Below are 25,361 nucleotides of genomic sequence, written 5' to 3' on the forward strand. Positions count from 1 at the left end.
CTCTGGGCAGAGCATCTCACAATGGCATGCTATAGTTCTTATCAGACATGCAGTGACATTCAATAGCCTGTTATCAGCAGATGTCCCCTGCCGAGGGAGGAGTGATTGTGATCACGCAGGGAGAGAGATAAGGAGAATTGCCCACTCGCTACCAGACAACTGCCATACAGATGGTGATAGAATACATCTTGCCTTGCAATCTGGAACACAGAGTTTTTCCAGACCTGTGTGTCTCAAGAGGCAGATTTAACACCTTCCCCATTATGGGAGGCCTGCAGTGGCCCATAATTTCCATCCTAATGCATGTCTGCCCCTTTGTATCACAGTTGTTCCAGACCAATCTTCACTAGCCATGCCCCATTTCAGGGTGATCTGTCCTTTTGTGTCCAGAAGGGCTGTATCACAACATCTAACCAAGAGCTGTCTAAAGAGTGAGCAGTGGACAGCCCTCTGTTAGCTGCTGAAGTTCGATTGTTGCATGCTAGTTTCAACAGGCATTACCATTTTTTGCTCCTCAGTTTATCCCTTGCTTTGCTAAGATTATGTCACTACTCATGGGCTTCATACTAAGGACTGGTTCTTTCCTTCCTCATTTACATCTTCCTACAAGACCTTTCTCCTTCTGCACCCATGGTCATCTTCTATTTGATGACAGTGAGGATTTTTTCGTGTCTGTTTAGTCTATACACTTATTATACCTTTCCTTCTGACTGCACAATCACTTCTACCCTTCCTAATTTTTAAACCCTGGGCTTGAGCTTGATACAGCTCCATCACCATCAGGCAAAGCCTTACCTTCTCTGTAACTCCAACAGGTCCAAGTGGCCAAACCTGCTCTCACTAGGAAAGGAGAAAGGAAAATTCAGGGTAGCAAATGGCCTTGTAACCCCTGAAGTACAACAGCCACAGTGGTACAGAGGGACTGGGCTTCCTGGAACAAGGAGAACTAGTCTGGTGCTTCTTTTCAGTTATGCAAACTTTGTAAGAATAGAATTCCACTGGGCTGAGCTGTGAATTGTCTCAAGTGAGAGAAATAAGAGTCTTATTCATGCCCATGACTTCATCTCTCCAAAGATCAATTATGCTGTGCCAGAAACCTCCTGTCTCCTGATTTTGCTTAATGGGTATGGCACCAGATGACAAGACAGAGTCATCCCTTTGATTCCTTTTGATTAGGTTTGATTACCTTCTCAGAAGATGGGGAAGTTACATGTACTCTGGAGGCCAGGTCAGAGCTGAAATTGTATGGAACTTGGCTACAGAAAGAAGTTCTTCTTCACTCCTTATGTTTTAATTATTGGTTCCAGCATTTAATGGGCCTTCTGTCATGTGATGAGGATGCAGAAGGGAAGACAAACTTAATTATTTCCAAAAATTGTTGCAGTAAAATATATAAGGGAAGGGGAAAATGAAAAAATAAAAACTATGAAAAGAGTTCAGTTTTGGGATGCGATAGGTAGCAGTAAAATTGCAACAATGGAAAGCAAACCTTTAGCATAAATTTAAAAATCCCAACAAATCAGTCAAAATTGAGGCTCCCTTACTCATCAGTTGATAGCAAAGTAATACAGCCCTCTTAGCATTGCTTCTTGCAGGCAATAAGGTTCCAGCAAAGGCGAGTCCAGCAACAACGAAAAAGAAAAAGAAGGAACATACGGAAATATGGGAAAATACACTGTCAAGGAGTCTGCTGTCTAAAGGCACAGGATCAATACTGGATTTTTATCTGTGTTTTGCAGACAAGAAGCTGAAGCATTGAGGAACTCTGTGGTTGGACCAAGATGACGCAGGGAAAGCATCTATAGTGATAAAACAAATAATTGAAATGTTTAAATGTTCAAAATGCCATTTTGAGATAAAGAGAAGGTTCAATAATTGTGGAGCTATGCCAGTGGAAACCATGAGAATAACTGCAAAAATCCAGCCTACAACATGTGTCCTCACACTATTTTCAGCTAATGCAGATGTTAAGATCCCATTATTTCTTAATGTTAAGATAGTGCAGGCTTATAGTGACACTTCCTTTCTCTTGAGAGGCTTTGAAATTACTAAGCCATCTGTCTGCTACCATCTGTTGTTGCTTTGGAAATGAATTTGTCAGGTCAGTTGGAAACAGGTTTCAAATAAACCACTGCTCTGAAAGATAATGTACAATTTCTGTTGGCGGTGTCACCCTTCCATCACAGTGCATCTGCCTCCCAGGAACTCCCAGCTGGTGCCTGTTTCATCAGTGGGGAAAGCACCCTCCTTCTCCAGCTGATGTGCTGCTTATGCACATCTTCCCCTTGTGGTGGGATGCTTGGCACACGTGGGTGTGCTTTACACCCCACTCAAACACGCTTCCATGTGGCCTTCTCCCCAGCATGGCACAGAGGTGACACTTGAGCACATCCATACTCCAACCCGTGTGTGAAGGCCAGGCCACTCCCTCCAGCTGCCCGTTAGAGGACAGGCAGATACACTTCCACTGTCAGAGTGGAGTCTCCCTAGCTGAGGCAGATCAGAAAGGCAAATGGGAAAGCCAGAGCTGGCACGCGACCTGCCTTTTTTCCGCAGTGTATACAGCTGTGTACCTAGAGCTGAGTTACAGTGTCACCTCTGCTCATGAGGGTGCCCCCAGGACAGGGATTTAGCCTGTGTGAGATAGTTTTGGGTGCATTATACCTCTGTTTATCAATGTAAATAAGGAACAGTGCATTTAGATAACCTGGTGCATACAGAGGATGTGAAAATCTGCTTGGGAAAATGTGTAGGCTGTAATGGGTTCCCTCAAGCCTTCACGCTCTGTCTCAGACCACTGACAGCAGCAGTCATGCTACCTCAGGTACTACACCAATATAAGCCTGAAGCCAAGCTCTGCACATCCTTGCTGTGTAAAACTGTCTGTACTATTCAAATTCCCTTGCTGTTGAGGAGCAGGACCAATTTGTTATCACAACAACATAAGAAACATGGAATCATGTGTGGGCTAAGCCTTGAGATACATGCTCTTTATTGTATTTGTAGGACTATACTGAATGTTTCTTCTATATATACAGACTTTTCAAGGCTGATCTGTCCCATAGCTATTGCAGCCTTTTTCATATGGTGGTTAGATTCACAAAAATGGGTGGCAGAAAAGGGGACTTTCTATAGCTCTTCTGGGCACAGAACAGACTATACACAGAAAGTCTGAATTTGAAGGTAGCTTTAGGGAAGTTGATAAACATACAGCAGCTGGTAAGCAGCCACTTCTTGGAAAACGGGTAATTGCTGTTCCTTTCTTGTCTGTTGTATTGCTTCACTGTTCTGCAGCAAAAAGCCAATGCAATTGGCCTCTGCTACTCTGAAAATTCAGGAAGAGAAAGAGGAGCCGAGCCAGTCTCTGTGCCACTGTCTGTGCCATCTCTTCCTTCCCACTTGCAGCAAGGAGACAGGAATCTTCCCTCAGTAGACTTTGCCTGGATGTGGGATCTGAGCATAAAAGGTGGTGGGGCTGATCAGGGTGGGGACATATTACTGTTTTGCACAGAAATCAAGTCCTGTGCACAATCCCACCATCCACATATGCAGAGGGGCTCTCATAGGTGATGATTTTAAAATTATTAACTGAGTATTTCCTGCAGAGGGTAACAGAATTAAACAGACTATTCCTAATGAGTAATGTGAGCAAAGTATTTTCTGGAATGACGCACTGCCTGAGCTGCAGCCTTCTTGCCCAATACTGGCAGGATTCCCAGGGGAGAGTCACTTTTCTACCGGAAAGTCTGGAAAGAAGACACTGTCTTCAATGAAGAACTCGAACAACTTAGAACCACAATTATATGTCTTTATTTACCCTTATCTATCAAAATTCTTCTCTTCTCTCCCCCAAGTGCACACCAAATACATGAGCTCCTTATGGGAAGAGCAGGAGTAGGACTGAGCAGTAACTAATGGGCAAAGGCAGTGCTTGGCCAGAATCCCACTCAGAGTGGAAATCCAGAGCAGCAAAAATTGCCCAGGTATCTTTCAGGTCAGATTGTAATTCTCCCAGTGCTCTTTGCTTGCTGTTTGCACTCTCTGCTTGTTTGCACTCTCTGCTGGTTTACACCCTGCTCTGCAGGGCAGCCCCAGAAGCTTCCATACCTCCATACTGCGCTCTTTTCAAGAATTACATGCATGTCTGAGTCAGTGCTGAAGAGCCAGATATCATTATGCCCCTCATTGCGTGACCTTGAAGCTTTTGGTGAAGAAAACTTATTTTATTTCTGAAAGAGGAGGTAGGCTAATTTTAAAAGGTTCCACTAGGTAGAAGTCATGCTTATGCTGCTGTTACCCAGAGGACAGTGAGTATTTGTAAAGCAAAAATGGAAACGCTATGCAGCTGAAGCCATTTCTTGATACAGACAAAGAGCTCACTGATGGAACTTTGTGAGAGTGCAACAGCACCAGTTTCACACTCACTGCCAACACAGTTAAGCACCTCTTTACCTCAAACTATTACTCATCTCATCTTTCAAAAAAACCAGCCTTCTCCCCCTGCAGAGCACTCCTGCTCTGTTACTGAGTTGCCCTGTATCCTCTCTGGCTTGCCTTGTCTCCTTCTTTGAACACACAACTCAGTTGCTTCCCTTTCTTACTGGCATCATTTGCTGTCGACACAACATGACAATATTCCTTGATGCTTTGCTGCTTCCAAACCACTGCCCTGCCGTGCTAAGTATCACTGAGTGCCTTTCTTTTTCCTGGGTCTTTTGTTTGTATTCTTCCCCCGAGATGCCTTTTTAAAGCATCTTCTTTACAAGCCATTCCGAGTGTGGAAAATCCGTCTTCCAGAGAAAGGCTTAAGAAGTTCTTGTGCTTTAGCTTACGCAAGAGAAGACAGAGTGACTCAGTTGCAGTCACAGGCAACATACTTAGGGACCAGACCCCTGGATTTGAGGTCTTGTTAATCCAACCTGCCACCTACAAAGCACCTCCCATCCCCAAATTCCAAATGACACGTTCTCACAGCTTCCTTTCCCCAGCCCCCCTCCATAATTTTGAATATGGATTCAGGGAAAACTCATAACTGCTGTGATAAGCCATTAAAATGATGTCTCTCTCATATAGAAGAGACTGTTTCAAAGATTTTAAGAGAAAGCTGAGTTCAGAATTTCAATTTGTACCCAATCAGGCAGAAGATGAGCCCTTCCTATGGGATCTCCAAGATGCACTTTTGTGACCTGAGCTGCACAAGTCCAAGAGACAAAAAGATCACTCCATTACAGTGGCTTGATTAATGTCATATCTACACTTTTGCCTTCAAGGACATTTGTTACCCTGGCTATGGGTGTCCAACATCACAAAGTCTGTTGTCCTTGCACTTCGAGCTTTCTACTTTGAACATTCTTCTTTGGTGCAGGAAGCTCCTGTTATCAGCACAGGCTGGGGATGAGCAGATGGAGAGCAGCCCTGTGAGAAGGACTTGGGGGTGCTGCTGGGTGAGAGGCTGGACATGACCCTGCCATGGGCACTCCCAGCCCAGAAAGCCAAACGTGTCCTGGGCTGCATCCAAAGCAGCATGGGCAGCAGGGCCAGGGAGGGGATTCTGCCCCTCTGCTCTGGTCAGAGCCCACCTGGAACCCTGCATCCAGCTCTGGGGTCCCAGCACAGGAAGGACATTGGGAGGCCACCAGGTTGACTAGGGGGATGGAGCACCTCTTCTCTGAGGAAAGGCAGAGAGAAAGGGTTTTTTTCAGCCTGGCAAAGAGAAGGCTTTACGGTGACCTAACTGCTGCCTTCCAGTATGTGGAGGGAGCCTACAATAAAGATGGAGGGGACAAAGAGGAATGTCTTCAAACTGAGAGACAGTAGGTTTAGATCAGATATTCAGAAGAAATTCTTTCCTGTGAGACTAGTGAGGCACAGGAACAGGCTGCCCTTTGTAAGACCAGGTTGGGTGAGGCTCTTAGTAAGGTGCTGTATTGATTGGTGTCACTGTCCATGGCAGGGGTGTTAGAAGTAGGCAATCTTTAAGGTCCCTTCCAACCTAGACCATTCTGTGATTCAGACAGTAAAGCAAAAAGGCTTTTTTGTTGACTAGGTGGTAACTAAAGAGTCCCTCACCCAAATATGTTTGATTGAATCTGGCTGACAGCATCAGTAAGGCCAGCACAAGTATCCCAGCTCTCAAACAGTTACCCATCTGCAGTGACACACTTCAGGAAGAATTTCAACTGAGACATGTTTTATTGTAGTTTTTTTATTCTTCAATTTGCAATGTCAATTGAAAGCCAAAGATGACAGAAATGTTGGTCTGAACAGCTCAGAGGTATAATTGGATATGAAATGAGAAATTGTTTTGATGTAAAAGAATATCTCAGCCGCATGCCCTCATATACTTACTGTGCTTTCACCTTCTCCCCAGATCACTTCATCATTGCCTTTTATGGAAGAGCTGAATGAGAGCTCCATCTTCTTTATTGTGTTTGGGCACTGATTGCTTTGATCATGTTGAAGTGCAGTATTGCACTAATGATCACTAAACCCACCTTTGATGTTGGTTGTGAATGTGCTGCTTTGCCAGTGGAGAGAATGTAAACGCTTTTGTTTTCTGATTATTGTCTGTCATGTTTAGAGACAACAACAGCAAGACAGGGGAAGAAAGTGTGAATTCTTAATGGAATAAAAAATTCAACTGCTGCTTTGCTCCCTGCATCTCTGCATTCTGTAGGGGCAGAGCTGAATTCTTGGCTCCGTGCTGAATTGTGTGGCAGAAGCTGAACCCAGCTACACGCAGCATTGCCCCTGGGGAGCCGGGTCAGTACACTGGTGTGGAAGACCACTGCAAAAGCAGAGCACAGTCACTCCACTGGGGAGATGTGCACCCTGGCTGCACCCTGCCCTGCAGAACTGATGGTGTGAAAAGAGTCAGGAGCTATGAGTTTCCCCCACTGCTTCCTATCACATCTGTGCAGTTCCTGGCCAAGGTCCGGGCCTTTCTAAATGTTCTGTTTTTACTGTATTCTCTCTTGGCATTTACACTGTGCTTAGGCCCATTGTGTCCAACTGCTTTACGGTACAAGAAAGTCCATTCTGTGACAAGGTCTGTCAGCAGTGAAAAATGCCATTGTTACAGGAATACACTTTGCTTCCATATACTTAATCCTGATAGATGAATCTCCAGAAGGGATAGCAGCACCATCATCAAGTCCTCCAGAACTAGTAAAGTCTATGCACTGTGAATGGCTGCCAGCTGTGGCTTTCATTTGGTTACTAGCCCAACAGCTTACTGATTGCATTTTCAACAGCTGCTGTCTGGCCTGAATCTCTGTTTCTCCCATGCCCTATGGTCCTGGAGTCTTTGTAGGTTAGTCCCAAATTGCTGCAAGGAGAAGTGTTGATTTGCATAGTATTTGGTGACTGACAGTTCATGTTCTGTGCATCATGGTTGAGCCATTCCTACAGCCCTAGATGGCTAAAAAAGCTCAATATCTCACCTGAAGACACAGGTTTATGAAATAGGAGCCCAGCCTATTTGTACCAGGAGCCTGCTCCATCATCTTGCTGCAGTAGATGAGACTACTTACATTGACAGGATCATTTAAACAGTTGCATCCATTTCTGGCAGATGTCTCAAATTAACTGAGACGCAGACTATTCCTGCCACCACCCAGCTGTTTCTTGCATTGGGGGAAGCATGTGTGTTACAGAATCCAACGCAGTTGAACTCAGCCGTCAGTCTCCTTAGAGAAAGCAGAGCCTTGTCATATGAAAGTGCAGTGAAGCAACAATAACAAGTGAGGGATCTAGTCTGCCTGACAGCTCCGTAACATGCTGCAGTAAATTCTTTCTACATTTTTAAATGTGCTTCACCTCATTTAGTTATTTCATTTTCCGGGTTCTGTCGCATGGATTTGCCATCTCAAATAACCTGTTTCAAAGCCATCTTGATGATGAGCAGTACTGGTATTCCCATATGCCTATAAATATTTAATGTTAGAAAATTGTAACTTTTTGCTAAAGATAACTTTTGAGAGACATTGGCAATGTCTGCGTTATTTTCTATCTATTTTCAGGACAATAGCATTGCTTCATTAATGTATTTATAGCATGAAATATTAAGAGTGATTTCTGTGCTGCCCCCTACTTGCCATGACCTTCAGCATGTACTTCAAAGCAACACATGTATGTCACACGTGTGGCATGCTCATATGCAGCAGTCTGAACCTTTCAGGCAAAACTTTCCGTAACATAATGGTAACATAGTTATCAAAAGGTAAATGTTTCCAGAGGAGAAACACTGCTTTCAGTGACACTAAGTCATCCAGAATCACTGTCCGGCTGAAATTGGAAGGGACCCCTGGAGAGCGTCTGGTCCAACGACACTACTCTAGAATGACCATCAAAAGCTGCTCACTCAGGACAATGTCTAGACAGCTTTTGAATGCCTGCAAGGAGGGAAACTCCACCATCTGTCTGAGCAACCTGTGCAGTGCTTGGTCACCCTCCCAGTGGAAAAGGGTTTCCTGATGTTCAGAAGGAACATCCCACATTCCAGTGCTGTCTCTTGTCCTGTCACTGGGCACCACAACAAAGTGGCTGAATACAACAGCTGTGTGCATGTTTCTGTTGGTGTCAGCAATGCAGTGACAGGGCCTGACAGGAAGAGGAAAAGTACAAGATATGCAAGGACTCTGAAGTTGCAAAACAACCATTCTGTACATTAAACTAGGGATGGCAGAAAGGTTTATCTGTGAAGGCAGCTTGTCACAAGGGCCAGATATGGGAAGCCTGGCCTGGAGGCAGGAAAGAATAGTGCTCCAAATAGCTGGAACAACTCCTCACCTTTGTGGTGCAGAGAGTGAATTTTCACAGAATCATAGAGCAGCTTGGCTTGGTAAGGACCTTAAAGTCATCTTGTTTCAACCTCCCTCACCATGGGCAGGGACACTGGACACTGGTCCACTAGACCAGGTTGCTCAAAGCCCCATCCAATCTGGCCTCTGACAGGGAATTCTGACAGGTATCGGACATCTGCAACTTGTCTGTGACTCTCTGTAATGTCACTCATGTTAACAAAATTGAAAGTTCAGGGATGCTCTAGAAAAGTTACCTGCTGCTTGGAAAAGACTGGCACGAGAAGACCATATTACCCTCAAAGCTGAGTAGTGTGCTTAGAAGTTTGAGGCACGTAGACTCAGACAAAGTTATTCCATGAAGAGGAGTTGTGGACTTCTGGAATTTATTCCAACTTCTGTCCCAAGAGAAAGCGCTGCTATTGAAGTTACACCTACAGGCATGATTTTTCCTCAGGAGACAAGACAGATTTTTTCAACCATCCTCAAAGACTGATGCATTGTAGTGAAGTTGCAGCACAGGGAATATTACTTTGTCTGCATTTGTAGGGGGGATTAAATGCAAAAGAAATACTTGTATAAAGAGTATAATCTCTACTGTGAGAGGAAGATTATTTTCTATCTGGAAAAGGAAGAGATAAAATAAGACTTACCAAAGGTGTCCCTGCCCACACTCTACCCCCTCCCCCCCCAGAATAATATTAACAGTATAGCAAAAATAATAAAAAAATATATATATTGATTTCCAGAGGCTGTTTTCCCCAAGGAAACAATTACAGCATTCATGTTGCTTTTCCAGTCTTGTGCAAAAAGAACCTGTAGTCTCTCTTAAGAAGTGTGAAAGGGTACAAGTGAAAAGAGTACGGGAACAAATTCAGGAAGCACTGTTTCCAGAAGAATGGCATTTAGCTGCAGAGACTTCTAGCAAGAAATCTCAGAACAATCAGAAATTTAGAAGCATTAACATAAGAGACTCCTGGGGCAAAAAGGGAGGGAGAGATTGATCTACAGACTCAAAATGCATCCATGGGAAATTTGATCATAGCAGAGTCTCTGAGCTGGCAGCAGCATAGACACAGAGGTCCCTTGGGCAGTGCAAGCTGAATTGAGATAAATTTGAACCAGAAATGTGGTGCAGTTTCAAGAGAGAACAGATATCACAGTCATCAGGAAGGCCCAGAAAAGTGTGTGCTATTGTTTAAGCAAAGGTAATGAAGGCAGGAATAAAATCAGGTAAATATTAAGGCCTGGTATGACAAACAAAATCAAGTGACTTTTTTTCATTGCTCAACACAGACTAAATATATTTGCAGCTCTTTTTCTTCCATAATACTAGAGATGTAAAGCTGGTATTCTGACCATCGTTTTTCAGTTCAAGAGTTCCCTGACAACACTGGGGTTCCTAAAGCTAACTTTTCAGGCTGTTACTTTGAGCTGGGTTTAAACTGCTTGTTTACTTGAAGGTGAAAGTAACAGTTTAACAGTGGTTCTATTTTTCAATTAAACTCTGGGAAATTTGTTTCTTTAATGACACTTTCTGGAAGAGCCAATCTTATACTGACATACCTAATGAACCTTGATGCATGAGAAGTCATTTTAAGAGAATATGGATTTCCTATTGAAACATTTCCCTAGGTCACATTTTCAACACTTAAAAAAAAAAAAAATGGTTATCGCTTTTGCCTTCTCTTTCTCCCCAATGAACTTCATTAGAATTGCTTAGTTCTGATGAAGTGGAATTTTCAGCTAGAGCAGGCAAGTCTGTTGAGGACCATTCACATATAATGTGAGGTAAAATCTAAGATGAAAGGGCAAGCAGGTATCCCCAGTCAGTGTTACCAGCAGGAATCCAGAATGTGTGGAAGCAGATGTCCAAGGAGATCCTCAGAAGTCCAAGGACTCTCTGCAGTTTTATGAACTTGCAGGCCAGCCCTGTTCTGCTTGGGACAAATTCCCTAGAATGGATGGATACTCAGGAAAAGACTTTTATGAACTGATTGCAGCAGTGCTGTGGTGACCTACCAAAAGATCTTATCCTGTGGTCTATTAGAAATAGTTTTGTAATGCACCTGCTACCAAGACTAGGGCAAAAAAAGGAAGACAGATGGCTCTGGGCTTCTTGTGTGTCTTTCTCATTTCCAGAGTATTGTCACTATGGGCTGTGTGACATAAAGCTATCACCATGCAGAAAGACAAGAAACCACACCAACTAACATGAAGAATGTTGACATTTTCATGGAAGCAGTCCATAGACTTTGTCAGGCATATCTTGCTTCTCAGTGGGCCATGATAAATTGACTTAATGAATTAAGAAGAAATGGACCAAAACATCCTCAGGCAGAGTGGAAACTCCAGAATTGCACAGGAGAGGACTTCAGTCACTATGGATTGGTTGGAAATACATCCTTAACCTTGAGTGTGAAGCTGATGTCTTTTGCCCAGAAGACCTGAATTATGATGTGTCTGAATCTTCTGATGTATCCAAAAGATACATGTACTGCCAGAGGTGTGACTTGTGGTATTTGATAGACTGCATTCGGTCGTAGGCCTACCCCTCATCTAATCAGCTGCTCTGAGTCACACAAGCAGAGGTGGAGGGAAGGACTGGTGTGCCTGTCTGCAGGACACAGCTGGAGCAGCAGTCTGATGAGCACCCCAGTATGATTCTGTCATCCTTATCAGTATTTGCCAGCTAGGCTGAGTGACACCACAGATTTGACAGTTCATTCATGCACTGGGATTGCCATCCAATTTTCACTGTAACAAAATTATTTTCACAAAAAACACCCCACATTTCACATTGTGCTGCTAAACCTCTTAAGCACCGCCTGATTTTTTTTTTTAATTTTTTTTTTTTTAGGTGTGAAATAGCACTTTCATCAGTAAAATTACACAAGTGTTTGGACTGCAGAAGTGTCTTCAAGCTACTCATACTGGACAAGCCTTAGGTTTGCATTGCTTTCAGTGCTCCAGGCACTGTTCTTCTGCACAGCAAGGACATTCCATGTGCTAAATCACTTGGTCAACACAGGAAAGGAGATTAGCAGGACATCTAGGATAGAACTCCAGAACCTTGTTTTGCAGACTAACATGTGGCATGCTTGTTTTTTGAGGGATCAATTCCCATCTTAGCAGTGAAGAAATGTCCCATCGTCCCACCTGCCATTGTTCTTTTATCTGAGAAGCCTTTCCACTGTCACCCTTTTTCTATTCTAGGATAGCATGCACCTTTTTTACTGGTGTGCTGTTTGGGTTGAACAGCACTTTCTCCTCTGCATATTTCCCATGCTTTCTCTGAGGCTTCATCTTATTGCATAGTGCAAGCCAAGCATTCCTTGATAGATACTTCCAAAAAAATGCAGCAGGAAAAGTCAGCTTTTCCAAATGTTGAGTTTTATGTACCTTTATGGATAGTACTTCACCTGTCACTTGTATGATAGTATGTGTGTTCCTCCAAGATGCCTGGAAGTTACTTTATTGGTGGACAATACACTGAGCAGAATTATTGAGGGTAGTGACATGCACGACATAAAAGTATGAGAGTTGATAAGCTTTTCTATTTCTATGGCATTGTCTACTGCGTCATGTCTCCTAGGAGGCCTTAACCTCCAGATTTTACATCCTCAGGGCTGATACTGGGCAAGTTTTTCTGTGCTGCATCATGACCAGAGCCCTGAAGGCTGCTTAGGATGCTCCTTTCCCCCACCCCACCCCTGGGCCCCTACCCTTTACACATATGTGCATCTGACTTCAGTGGGATTGAATCTGCCACATCTCCAAACCCCTGGAAGAGAGAGAGTGCATGACAAGGCTCCCCAAAGATGAGGAAAACTCTCAGTAAGAACACAGTCAGTCTGCTGTGAGATTAGGAACTGGTGGAAATTGCTACTAATTTCAGCCCATGGAGTAGCTTAGTGATGGTAAAAATAAATTCCAGTGTCTGAAAACCAATGTCATCAGTAAAAGTTGGATGAACTTGTGCAAGAAGTCTTTGTGCTTCAAAGGAGGAATGTTATGATTGCACAGAGTGGGCTGCATGAAGCGAAGAACATTCAGGGGAAGGTTTATTCATTGAGCCAGGCACCTGGCAAAGGAGCTTCAGCTCCCTGCTCCTTCAAAAGTGCCAACAAGTCCAAATTGTGTGCAATTCCAGCAGCTGTGGACAAATCAAAAAGCCCTTTGATCAGCAGGACAACAAAATCATCCCCTGTCCCTAACTTCTGGAGTCATGAGCAGTCAGTATATTGGCTGTAATATACACAAGGTATGAACCAAAATCTTCTGAGAAATTCAAAACAATAGAGCCCTGAATTCTTTTGAAGAACAAAATACTTATGTCTCCTTCTGAATAGTTATGAAAAAACACTAGATTTTGGATTCACGCTGGTGCTTCTAGGGTAACACACTTCCATACCTCATGAACAATAGATGGAATTGTCCATATCTGTTTTTAGAAATGATCAAGAGTAGGGATTTGATTTATTAAAATAAAAAAAAAACCAACAAGTTTAGTCTTTGCTTGAAAATATGAGAGCTTCTACTTGTACTTAAAGTAAATAATATCTAGCTGTTTCCCCACTGCTGAAAAGTCCCAAGCTTTTAGGAAGTCTGGAAATTCAGCATTTAAGATTTAAAACACAGCAGGTCCACTTAACCTTGTAATTTTTATTTTGACCTCCAGTTCCATTTTAATTTTATGAGTTTTTCATAATTTTTAAAACAGCTGTAGAAGGGAGTGCAGTGTGAAGTGCTTTTAATAGTGCTAACTTTTTGGCATGTTGCTGTTCATGTGAACATCTGACTGATCTGCAGTCTGTTAGACCATTCAGCCTAATTTACCTGTAGTAGAGATGCATATGTGTGGTCCTGTGGTTCCTGCTGGTAAGTCATCAATAAATACACCAGTAACCCTTTTTTTGATGGCCTCCTTGACTGTTAGAAATATTTTGTTCCATCTCCAAGAATAAAACTAGGTAATCTGGTCTAACGTCATAAAGCCAAACGAATGGTGTCAAACACAAACCAGGGCTCATTAAAAGTAAAAATGGCTGAAATAATTGTGTGGTCCCTGATGCCCAGCAAATGTTCCAGAGAATGGTTTTTGCCACTTAGCACTAAGATCACCACCTGCATCTATCCATGAATAGAAGCAAATGTCCAAGCACAGAGAAAGTGACTAGAGTGTGGATGTAAGGGGAAACTACAGATTGCACACATCTGCCTGGAGACTGTTCCTATTTCAGCCAAAAATCTGGGTTATTTTGGATCTCAATTATCCTTCTGACAGGTGAAAGCAGATTTGGTAACACAGCTTTTCTTCAGACCCCACTAAATGATGCAGCACTAACTGGAGAACCCTGACCAGTTGTACCGGTATATGTCTCATGCCAGACTCAAGGGTTGTAGAGTGGCTGGTCCAGAAGAAATGAGGGCAGCAGGCACCTCCTAGTGTTGGGAGTCTGTAGCAATTTGCACCTTGTTAAGGCACTGAGGTAAGTTTAAGGCAAAGCATGATGTGCTCCTGAAGATATCCGGGGCGCCCATAGGTCCTGAGTCTTTTCAAGGGCCTGCAAGATTTCAAGGCTTTCATTTTATCATGCACATAGACGTTATTATATGGTAGCCAGGGAAATGTAGTAAGACTGTTTGAATTGGTTTAAGTTGTCCAAACGTGTAATAATTGCTCCTAAGTATTTGTTCTGTTCAACACAAACTTCTGTATTTTCAAAATCTCCTGTTGTTTCTGCAACAGTGATCTCCGTAGTACAGCCTTTGTTATATGCAAATCTAGCTTCTTCAAACCTGCCAACATTTAAAGTCCTCAAAGACATCCCACCGCACATGGAGAAGTTTTTGTTCCTCCTTGTGCAATCATCACACTTACCTCCACAGGTGTCAAGAGGCAGGACTGAAGAGGCAGACTCGAGTAACACAGCAATGGGATTTCTTTACCTGGAAAAAGCCAAGCACTGCATGTCCGCGGGGACTTCGGGCTTTTGCCGGTGGGATTCGGAGAGACGGATTTAGAATTAGAACCGTGTGGTACCGCCGCGGCTGCTGCAAAAGTAAAACAACATCGCCCTCGAGTGCCGGGAGGGAAAAACCACAGCGCGGCTGAGAGCGCCGCTTGTGCCGCCCGCTGCTCCCGGCTGCAGGGAAGGGAAGGGGAAGGGGAGGGGGAAGGGGAAGGGGAAGGGGAAGGGGAAGGGGAAGGGGAAGGGGAAGGGGAAGGGGAAGGGGAAGGAAGGGAAAAACTTGGCACCATAGTGACCTCTTCCCAGAAGTCAAAGTTTTTGCAATACTATGTGTGTGTAGAAACAAATGGTCACAGACTTTACTTCTGCCTGTATTTATTTTGCTCAGCCCAGGAAGAAGCCTTTGGGTTTCCCAGTGGCTGGTGTATCAGAGTTTACACATAAAGTGGATTGTCTGTCTCCTTGAGGTCAGCAGAGACCACCCTGACAGAGCCTTGTTAAAATGTTTCTTTGTTTTGATGTTGGCTTGCGGTGACAGTATGGCACAGCAGTTAAAGAGCCTTTGTGTAGCCTTTTCCTGTGTGACCCTCTCACAGTCAGCCCCTCTTGCTACCTGCATATCCCAGTGAGCTAGGGCATAGGCGGGGACATCCTAAGTGAGTACCAAATTACAAAAAGGAAGAAATTGTTATAGTTTATCCAAGTTTCTCTGGGGGTTTTTTTAGGTGGTTTTTTTTTTTTTTTTGGTGGTTGTTTTTTTGGTTGGTTTTTTTTTTTTTTTTTTTTTTTTTGTTTGGTTTCTTTTAAAGACTGAATCTTAACCACACTGTACAGCTCTCATGCATTTGTATAATTGTGCAGTGAGGATTTAGTTGGTTGTCTTCAAGCAGAGAGGGACATATGACAGGTCAGGCTAAGAGTAAGATGGAACTTGCAGAAAAAAATTAATGAGCTAGCCTTGACTCATAATGTATTCAAAGCACATCTGGATGGCAAAGATTATTCACATGCTGTCTTCTACCAAATAGAGTCAAGGATCAGGCAGAGATGGGCCAAGGTGAATATTTAAGTATTTGTGTCAACGTTATCAGCATTAATGAACCTTTCTCTAGGGCAGCTGCTCACCTGTCTGAAAAAGAATCAGAAGTCAGGCACAGGATTTTCTTAACTTTTTCTTTTATCCACTGAGAGTGAATGCAGAAGTGTAGATACCAGGAAGTTCTCGGTTACCTTCACTGAGATCGAACTTCCTTCTCATTGCTTTTTAGCTGGAAATGAAAAAAGGTGATCAAACAACCATTGAAGGAGTTGCACATGAGCCAGATGCAGCCTTGCTGCATAAGTTGTGCATTACAGAACCCTGACACTCAGCCCTGTCTGCAGAAGAAGGTGGGCAGTACTGAGAACAAAGAAGAAGGGCGAGGCAGTCTGAACCAAATTATAAGTGGCCACACTGCTGAGCAAAAATCCACTGAGGAAGGGGGAAAAGAACAAAATTCCAACTCATGAAGGAAGGATCTCAAAACATTTATGAACTGGTGTAAACTTGAGACTTTGTATCTTTCACTCTGCAGAACTGTGAGCAAATCTTCAGGGTCTGGGGGCCTATATTATTCTTGACTGTCTCAAGTACTGGGTTCTCAAAGGGTGGATGCCATTCATTTTGTTCCCTTTCATACCAGAAGAATAGGACATCAATTTTTCAACTTGTGTAATTGCTTAGCCTATATTTCTGCAGAAATGAAGCCAAATAGTTTCACCTACAGATGCTTTCAGACAGATGTTTTTTCAATTAATGTATAACATGTGTTTTGTTAAAGAATATTTTAAGAGAGAACATGCTCTTTCAAAATTTTTTTCTGCTGATATGGCAGCTACAACTGCTCGCTTGACCACTGTAGTCACAAAGAAAAAAAAAGGGCAATTAGTCTGTCTCAGTGCTAATCACAAAATAGGCCTATTTTTTCTCTGTTATCATGCTGCAACACAAAGTCAGCTTCAGAATAGCCAAATTCTGTTACTATAGATTGCCAGTTTTTCCACAGAATCTGCTCTGTCACATTAATGTTCACTAGACGAGGCATAGTATCTCACAAGCAATTAAAAGTATCATTCACAAAGGAAAAACTATCATCTGGGGATGAAATAGCAGGTCACACAGGCAATTGCAGGACCCATCCATGCTTTTAAAATTCCATCTTCATGAAGAGGTTTTAGAACACAGCTATCAACATCCCATTTTTCTTTTTATTAAAGAATGGGATTTTCAGAAGAGCTCAGTATGGGTCTAATTCTCCTTCTACTGATCCCAAGGGTAAAACACTCAGTGATTTCAGTGGCAGAAGGGTAAAGCAATTTCCTGTGCTTTTGAAATCCCACTTGCTGATACTGTCTCAAGGGAAAAAATGCAGACTCAAGGGATAAAAGTCTTTATTCGTTAGCAGTGAAACAGCACAGGCTCTAGCAATGCAAGGATCCTCAGGCTGCTTCCCTGGGGATACAACCCAAACCAGACCTAGAACATCCATGTGTCAGAGCAAAGTTTCTCCTCTGTCCTGTCCCAGTTGTCTATGGCTGATGATAGTCCTTTCTGCTGAGAGTTTCCCACAGAGTGAAGATCAGATTTTGCCATGAACAGATAAAGGGCACAAATACTCCATGAATCTGTAGTGAGATTTAAAACACATCTGTCGCATATTTGCAGTTCCAAGGTAACTAACTTTTCAGGGTGACAGTGCTATTACATAATGAAGAAAAATCTAGGAGCAGAGAAGTAGAAATCTTCATAGTAGACCGTGTGGATATCTGGAAATATAAACCACCCTGCTTTTAGCAGAAACACCAATTTCATCCACAGCTTTGCTAATGCAGAGGCACTTGTATCTCAGCTAGGTAATATGATGGGCATGGAAATGCCGCACTGTTCTCTGCTGGACAGGGCAAAGGCCTGTGGATAAATACAGACTTGTGAAGGAAATCCAAGGCAGGAGGAAGGAGAAGCTGAGATCAGGTCAGAGGTACCTGAAAAACTCCACAAAGCACAACAGTGAATATGTGCATTACCCGGCCATACGATATGGAGAAGGGGCCATGGTGTCAGCCACAGAGACAGGAGCACGAGACAGTCAATAGCACTCTCACACTCTGCAGATGAAGGCTCTGATTTGTGTACCATGTTTGAAAAGCTCTTGGAAGAGGAAGAACAGATTTCAGAAGAGTTCAGACCTTTGAAATCCATGGTCAATCCAGACCAACACGGGGTCAACCACGGCAGTCAGCACTCTTCACAGAAAAGTCCGTGCAGGGTAGCCATCCCATCAGAAAACTTCTGGTCTACAGCAGCAAGGCTGGGCCCAAGCTGCTCTGGCTGCACCCTCTACTGATACAAAGCAGTAAAGACACAAGTTACCCAACATGTTCTTCACCCACATGGGAGTTGTATTCTGCTGTAGACTCTAGAACACAGGGGATCTTTAAAAGAACATGGCAAACCAGCAGAAACCAAAAGCTGAACTTTGTAACTAAACCCAAGCTACAGGAGATCCTGGATCTTATATCCGTATGTTTACAGCTCAAAGTACATCGAATCTCTCATACCTACCCATTTTAGTAGAAGTTCTGTCTGACATTAAAGAGTCCCATGGCACCTCACACTCCTGAATATCTCTGCTATTCAAAGTACTCCCTCATGAAGGCAAAAGTGGTCAAATGGTAGCAATTCTAGCAAAAGCCAGTATCATTAAGGTATCTCCATCTTCTTCCCCTCCTTTTGTTGTCTTTCCACCTTGTCTAACAGCAGCATTTTCCCTGCCTTTGCAGGTATAAAGTGCAGAAACAATTAGACTTGGACATTCAAAGCCATCCAAGGCTTTTCTGGCCTCCACCACTGACAGTCTGGCCACTGATACCACATTACTGCTGCAGTGCTGTTGTGCTGGCCTCCTCATTTTCTAAAGTAATCCCAGTCACATCTACCCTTTGTCAAAACAAATTCATCTTTAAATTACTTTTCTTACCTGTGTTCCTAAAATCTAGTGCAAGGATTTCTAAAAGCTGGAGCACAATGCCAAAACTTGTAACTGTGAGGGGTTTCACATTTAGTTGATTATGAGGTTTAGAAATCTCAAAATAGGTCAGGAAATTACTTGAACTTCCTGTTAGCAGAAGCATGTGTCAAAAGAATGCCCTTGGGTCCATGGTACATAAATTCAAAGAAAGCACAAAGGCACAACACGTGTGGCATGCAGAACAATTCACTGGGACCAGGTCACCAGTCATCTCACCCTGTATTTTGTTAGAAAGACATAACTAACAAATCAGTGAAACCAGACCATCTTTCCCGCCATTCCAAACAGCTCTTGCTTCAAAGATAAAACTTTTGAAGTTTGATATGTATGTCACAACAACTGCGAAAGGCATCCATTCATTTATTGCTGTGAATGCTAGCCCACATCATTCAGAATAGTCAGCTGGATTACTAAGGCTGCAAAACCTCCACCAACTGCTGAAATTTTTTTGTTTCCTGCAATGAGAATCACAATAACAGTAACACTGAAAGGAAAAATAGTCACAAAACTTGACCTAACACATGCTTTGGAATTGAAAACATAGCAGAAGGTATTCAAATGATTATATATTCAATGCATTGCTTCCTTCAGGAAGGTGATACAAATGAGTTCAGGATTTGCACAGCTAGTGTAAGTGGGAAAAATGCACCAGGGAAAAGGGCTTTGGAGGCTCATTAGGAAGTGAGTTAAAAAATACTTCAATATGTTGGTGCTCCTCGTACACATAAATGATTAAGGTTTACTGTTTAGACATTGCTTTGTAAATTAATGACTTTATTAAAGCACACCAAGTGTAGACGTGCACATATTTTTCATTTGACAATCAAAAATAAAGTAACAAAGTGAGTTTATTCCTACTGAGGAACAGAGAAATTACCTTTTACCTCAGCTGCCACCACAACGTTTTTGAGCAGGGTGGTTTGGTTTAGCTTGGTTTTGTTTTCTCAGACACCAAAAACTGTGTGTCACCTGGAAATGCAGGTGCAGAACTATTCTTTCCATAGGTTTACCATGCCTTAGTTAATGGTCTGGAATGAATGTAACCTCTTCCAGCAAACATGTAGAAACTGAGGCTTTCCTCAACACCCTCTAACTCTGTTTCTCAGGTAATGAAAGATCTGGATGCAGCGGAAGCCCAGGACCAGTTAATGGCTGAAAATGAGCTGTCAGATCCTGAAGCTTGCAACAAGAAAAATTAAGGGATGCCTGTCAGAACTCAAATGTCACCTTCACAAGCACTTTCCTGAAATAAGCAACAGGAATGGCTACCTATGGAAACCATTAGAGGAGATGACAATTCTGGCTCCAAACTGACAGCTGAGCAATTGTTTCAGTGATCCAGTGATGGGGGATTCAGTCTTGAATTCATAATTCAAACATGCTTCTCTGAATGTTAATTTTCAGCCGCTGTATCTAATGGAGAGTCCTGTTCTGGATCCTGAAGACAACCAGTGACTGAAACTGTCTGTAAGGCAATTCAGGGAACCTCAGAAAAGCAGTCTCAGCATTTTTTTGGAAGTGACACACCAAATCCAAAAATACCAGACATTTAAATTCAGAATAATTACTGGGAATTTATATCATCAAGAGATTGAAGTTAGCTACAAATTGGTTGAAATATGTGAAGTTTTGAAAAATGCTAACTTTCACCGAAAAGTGGGAGCTTTGTGAAACAAAAGGAAGAAAAAGAAAAGTGACTTAGAGGATTTTGACATTTCACTCCAACTGAAATAAATGTATGCTAATGCATAGTAAGGAGTAAACTGACAAACGAGTCCTCCAGCAAAACAGAATGATAAGCCTGAAACAAATGAAAAGAGGTATCTTTGCAAAAATGGAGACAACTAGAAAATTGTGCCAAAACTATGGAGAGCAGAAGCTGAGAGAAGGTTTACTGTTGAGAAAGGTAATAAAGGAGTTCGTGTTAGCATCTTCGCTGTTTGCTCCATGCCTTTGAAATGTTTCTATCACACATTTCACAATTTTCTTCCCATTCTTCGTCTCCATATTGCATGGAGCAAGGGAGAAGGAAAGGCCTCCCTCCCACTTCTTTTCTCTGTTTGCAGTGCATTAAGAAATAAAGTCCACATTGGCAACATGAGAAAGCTGAGACAAAACTTTGAAGGAAAGTGGTGGTTGCAGTTTAGGAATGGTATTCTCCAGTTTAGTATTACCAATAAAGAACATGTTGAGATAAGAACTATTTACTGAAAATAGCAGTGACATAAGAAAGCAAGCATTAACAGCAACAACATGAGTAACAAAAAGGTATAAGGAAAGATACAAAAAGAACCTGATAATAGGCAAAGCCAGACAGCTCCCTTCACCACGTTTTCTCCTCTAGAGAGAACCACTCCTCCCTTTTGCCCTCTGGAGCCCTTTTGCCCCAGCAACAATGTGAAGTGGTATAGAACAACCTCAATTCCCCAGCCACGCCTCCGCCCAGCTACTGCCCTATCCTGACCAGAAGCAGCACACTGGTGTGGTCTGCAGGTCCTTTGACAGTAGTTTTCTCCACTAGCTCTGTGTCCTGTCATCACCATCATCATTTCCTCCACCCCCATTTGTGCTGCTTGGAAAGTAGTGACACTCTTTTGACTTCAGATCTTTCTCAATGCCCCAGAATCATTTTTCCTAAACCTTTTCTCTTCAGTCAGGTTTTGCATTCCCCTTTTCTTGTTATTTTCTGAGTTTTGTCAATCTGTGCTTCTGAGCCTTCAGCTCAGCCTTTTAGAAAAAGACAGTCAATGGAGCAAGTAATTTAGCTGGTGGAAATCAGTCTGCCTCCTGATCGGTACCTCCTGCAGACCAAAATACCTTATCCATTACCCCATATTGCTAATATGAACTTTTCTGTATTAAATAAAGAAATTTTATACATTTCAGAACTGACAAAGAATTACATGGGGATTAGCTGCATAGTTAAATCACTACAATGATTCAAAAATGCTTTTAAAACCCTACATGAAGATTAATGGAACTCTTTTAAGCTATATCAAAATAAACTATTCATCTCCCCATAGCTTGTTTCATCCAGAGGTAAGCCAAGGAAAAACACTTAGAGGGTGGAAGTCCCTGAAATCCCAGTATTGAAATAACCTTTGTATGATGGAGTGAAAGTGCACACTTTTATAAGCACACATGTTTGTGAAGACGTACTAGAAGAGCACAATTGAAGAAACCATTTATAGCAAGGGCCAAAGAGGTCAAAAGAAGTGGGTGGGTGGAAAAAGGCTTCACCTCTCACTTGTGCTACTTAGTGGAGAAAAAAAAAGTAAGTCAGCACCATCTTTAGGCAGCAGGATGCTTTGCCAGAGCAGAAAGCAGAGACTGACACTCAGCAGGCCACATGGAAATGTGCAAACTATGACAGACTACCCTCTTTTCACAGTATTGTGCTGTTCTTATAATGATCATCGTACAGCAACCCCGATGATTAGCTCAACATGCAGATAGCTGCCTGACTTATGTCAAACATATGTTTCTACCCACTGTCCCCTCACCTAGGAAGCACCTTCACTTTATCAGACTCTATCTCCAATTGGCATAAACTAAAGTAAATGTTTTTGTTCAGCCAGTTCTCACCATTGTGTATTCATTGTCTAGGCTTTGCTGTGAGGAAAAACAGCCCAGCTAACTGAGATGCAGGGAAGAGGATTATGACGGGAGAGCAGGAGCTTTTCAAAACATTCAAGGGAGGAAGACTGAAAAACAGGAAATCGTACTTTGAAAAATACTCTCTGCAAAATATGCCTTAACTTTTGGCCAAGAGTAACAGATAGTGACACTTGCAGCAAAGCCAGATCTGCAGTGCAGAGTATAATAAGGAGAAAAATTAAATATTGATCATATCTGGTGTTAAAGAGGGAAACAAAGACACAGAGGAAAGAAATCAGGTGATGAGGGAACATTTTTCTACATGGCTGAAATCTTTCCTTACCTGCAATGTGATGCTCAAAATCAGTTTCTCAGTCAGAGAAGGGATGCAGGTCAGATTGTCTGTCAGCCTTACATGGTTCAGAGCCAGGGGCATAAGAGCTCTGCTGAACTGGATTAGACCAGGTGCTCCTTCTTTCAACTCCAGACACATTTGCTATCCTATTGTGAGAGTATGGAGACCTTGAACAAATCATGCCACCAGCTCGTGAGCAACACCGGCTTTCTGACCTCCAGAACAGTGCATGGTGCATGGTGAGGTTACTCTCTCACTCTCTGCCTACAGTGGATGGACCACCTCAGCAGGTGCAGTCCTGCCCACTTGTGTGTACAAAGACAGTCTGCCAGACAGCTTCAGTGGGAACACAATTAGGGACATGGCAGGAAAAAAATCTACTGAATTCTGTGTGCTTCCCAGAGACAGAAACATTTTTGAAAACTCCCCTTGCTCCCAGAGGGATGCTGATGAGCAGAGGAGAGTGCTGAACCCACAGCAAAGAACAAAGCTTTTCAGTGCTCAGCTTTTTACCTCAAAGAGTCAAGGGAGAGCATGCACTCGCGTGCTGAGAGAGTATTCTGCATGCCACAAGCTGCTTATCTCCACACTGAGATGTGTTTCCCTGAGCAGTGGGAAGAGACAGGGCCCTGGGCTGTGTGCCCAGCTGGTGTAGAGTGACACAGCTTCTCCAGCAGAGCTGTCCTGTCCAGTACACAGCCAGCACCCCTGTCACGGGCCTGGCACGGGGCTCAGGCAGGGTTTAACCCATGCCTTCTCCAGAGCTGCTCAGCTAGACTGCAGGGGATTGGTACTGATTTACAGTAGCAGAGGGGATGTCCTACTCCTCAAGGAAAGTCCTCGAAGTGCAAAGAGCCTTGTCAGACACTTTACTCCCTCTGCCAGTCTGTACCTCATATGGGGGCATAGGCACATATTTGTGTATGGGTAAACAGACAGACAGGAAATTTTCAAAAATAATACATCTCACCCACATTCAAGCTTATGAGAGCTGACCAGTAGCTGAACTCAAACCAATGTGGTCTCAAATTCCACATGAAGACCATGGGATCATAGCAAAGTTGTGTGTTATGAATCTGACTAACATTATTGAAGTTTGGACTCAGCATGGATTTCTAGGGTTCTTAGGTGAATGTCACTATTTATTAAGCAGAAGTGAAAGAGACATTCGAGCAATAAATCTTGACACTGTGCAAGAGTGTAAAACACCGTGTAACATTATTGTGCTGTCTTCTTAGCAAGAGGAAGCAGTTCTTTTTCAGGAATCCTACCTCACTGTTTTCAGCAATTTCCAATAAATAGAAAATGTCCACAAAACCTTGTGGGAGTGGGTCTTAAATGTAGCAAACTGAAAGGGCTAAATTAAGTTAGATTTGCAACCTTTCTACTTAAAGTCATCCGACATAAATGCTTCTGAACCTTGCTGTATTTAATGCTTTATCTTTCCTCATACCTATAGGCCAGGGTTTTCCAAACCATAAGCACTTTAGGTAGCTTGCAGGGGCAAACCAGATTGGGAAGAAGGAGACACATAACTTTATCATGCTCTTCTTTCAGGCATAGAGTCACAGAAAGATCTCCAGAGAAAGAGATTAGAAAAAAAAAAAAACAGTACACAGTAATAGTGTAACTATCTGCAACATAACAGGAGAGACAGTCCAGTGAGATACTGTGATGCTCAAAGTCTGAGTTCCAGTTACCCAGAGCATCCTGCTGCTGCTGCTGCTGCTGAACATTGTGCTGGCACAATATCTCAGCTATGCTCTCAGAAACGCACACTGATCAATGAGATGCAGACTTCAGTTTCACAGCCGGGCTCAATGACAGCTTGCAAATGCCAGCCTCTCATGTGGATCCAGACTCCATCCCTCATCTGTGCTGCTGCTTGCATCCTCTCCAGCAGCAGCTGCTTGTGCCTGGTGTCTGTCGGGGGTGGAGGGACTTAAGCTATAGGAAGGAGAGCCGTGCTTAGCATGCACAAAGCACACAATTGCATTTAAATCAGAGTCAGAAGACTGGGCCTGTCAGACAACCCTCTGTCATCTATCTCCAGACATGACAAATTGCATTTCTTCTCCCTCTCCCAGCCTCACAGGGTGGGGGCTAGGAAAAAAGGACAGTGTTTCTCCCTTCCCTGGTAAATTGTTGGTGATTTACAACTTCACTCCTTGGTTATGGCAATTTCACTTCCCCTCTTGCAAGGTCACCTCTGTATGAGCTGGAAACCATTTTCTACCTGTGATTTCTCTAGGCCAGACCTTCCAAGGCTTTTTACAAAGTTTGGCTTCACCCTATGGTTCCCTTTTCTGGAACTCATAGATTTTACAGTCCAAACAACTTCAGCAATCTACTGGCATGCCCTGTTCGTTGTATCCCTTGTGGGACTTCTGACTTCTCAGCTGGCAGCAGGATTTTAGTTGCTATACTGGTATGTCCTTTGTGACAGTGTTTCTTAGCTGTTTCACCGCTAAACAGCCAACGGGGCTGACCTATGGGTATACCATCAACAGGCTAACTGCTGGTCACATTCTCAGTGCTGTGAAAACTCTCTTGTCTGGGGCTGGCA

This window comes from Haemorhous mexicanus, chromosome Z (assembly GCF_027477595.1).
Source record: "Haemorhous mexicanus isolate bHaeMex1 chromosome Z, bHaeMex1.pri, whole genome shotgun sequence".
NCBI lineage: Eukaryota > Metazoa > Chordata > Aves > Passeriformes > Fringillidae > Haemorhous > Haemorhous mexicanus.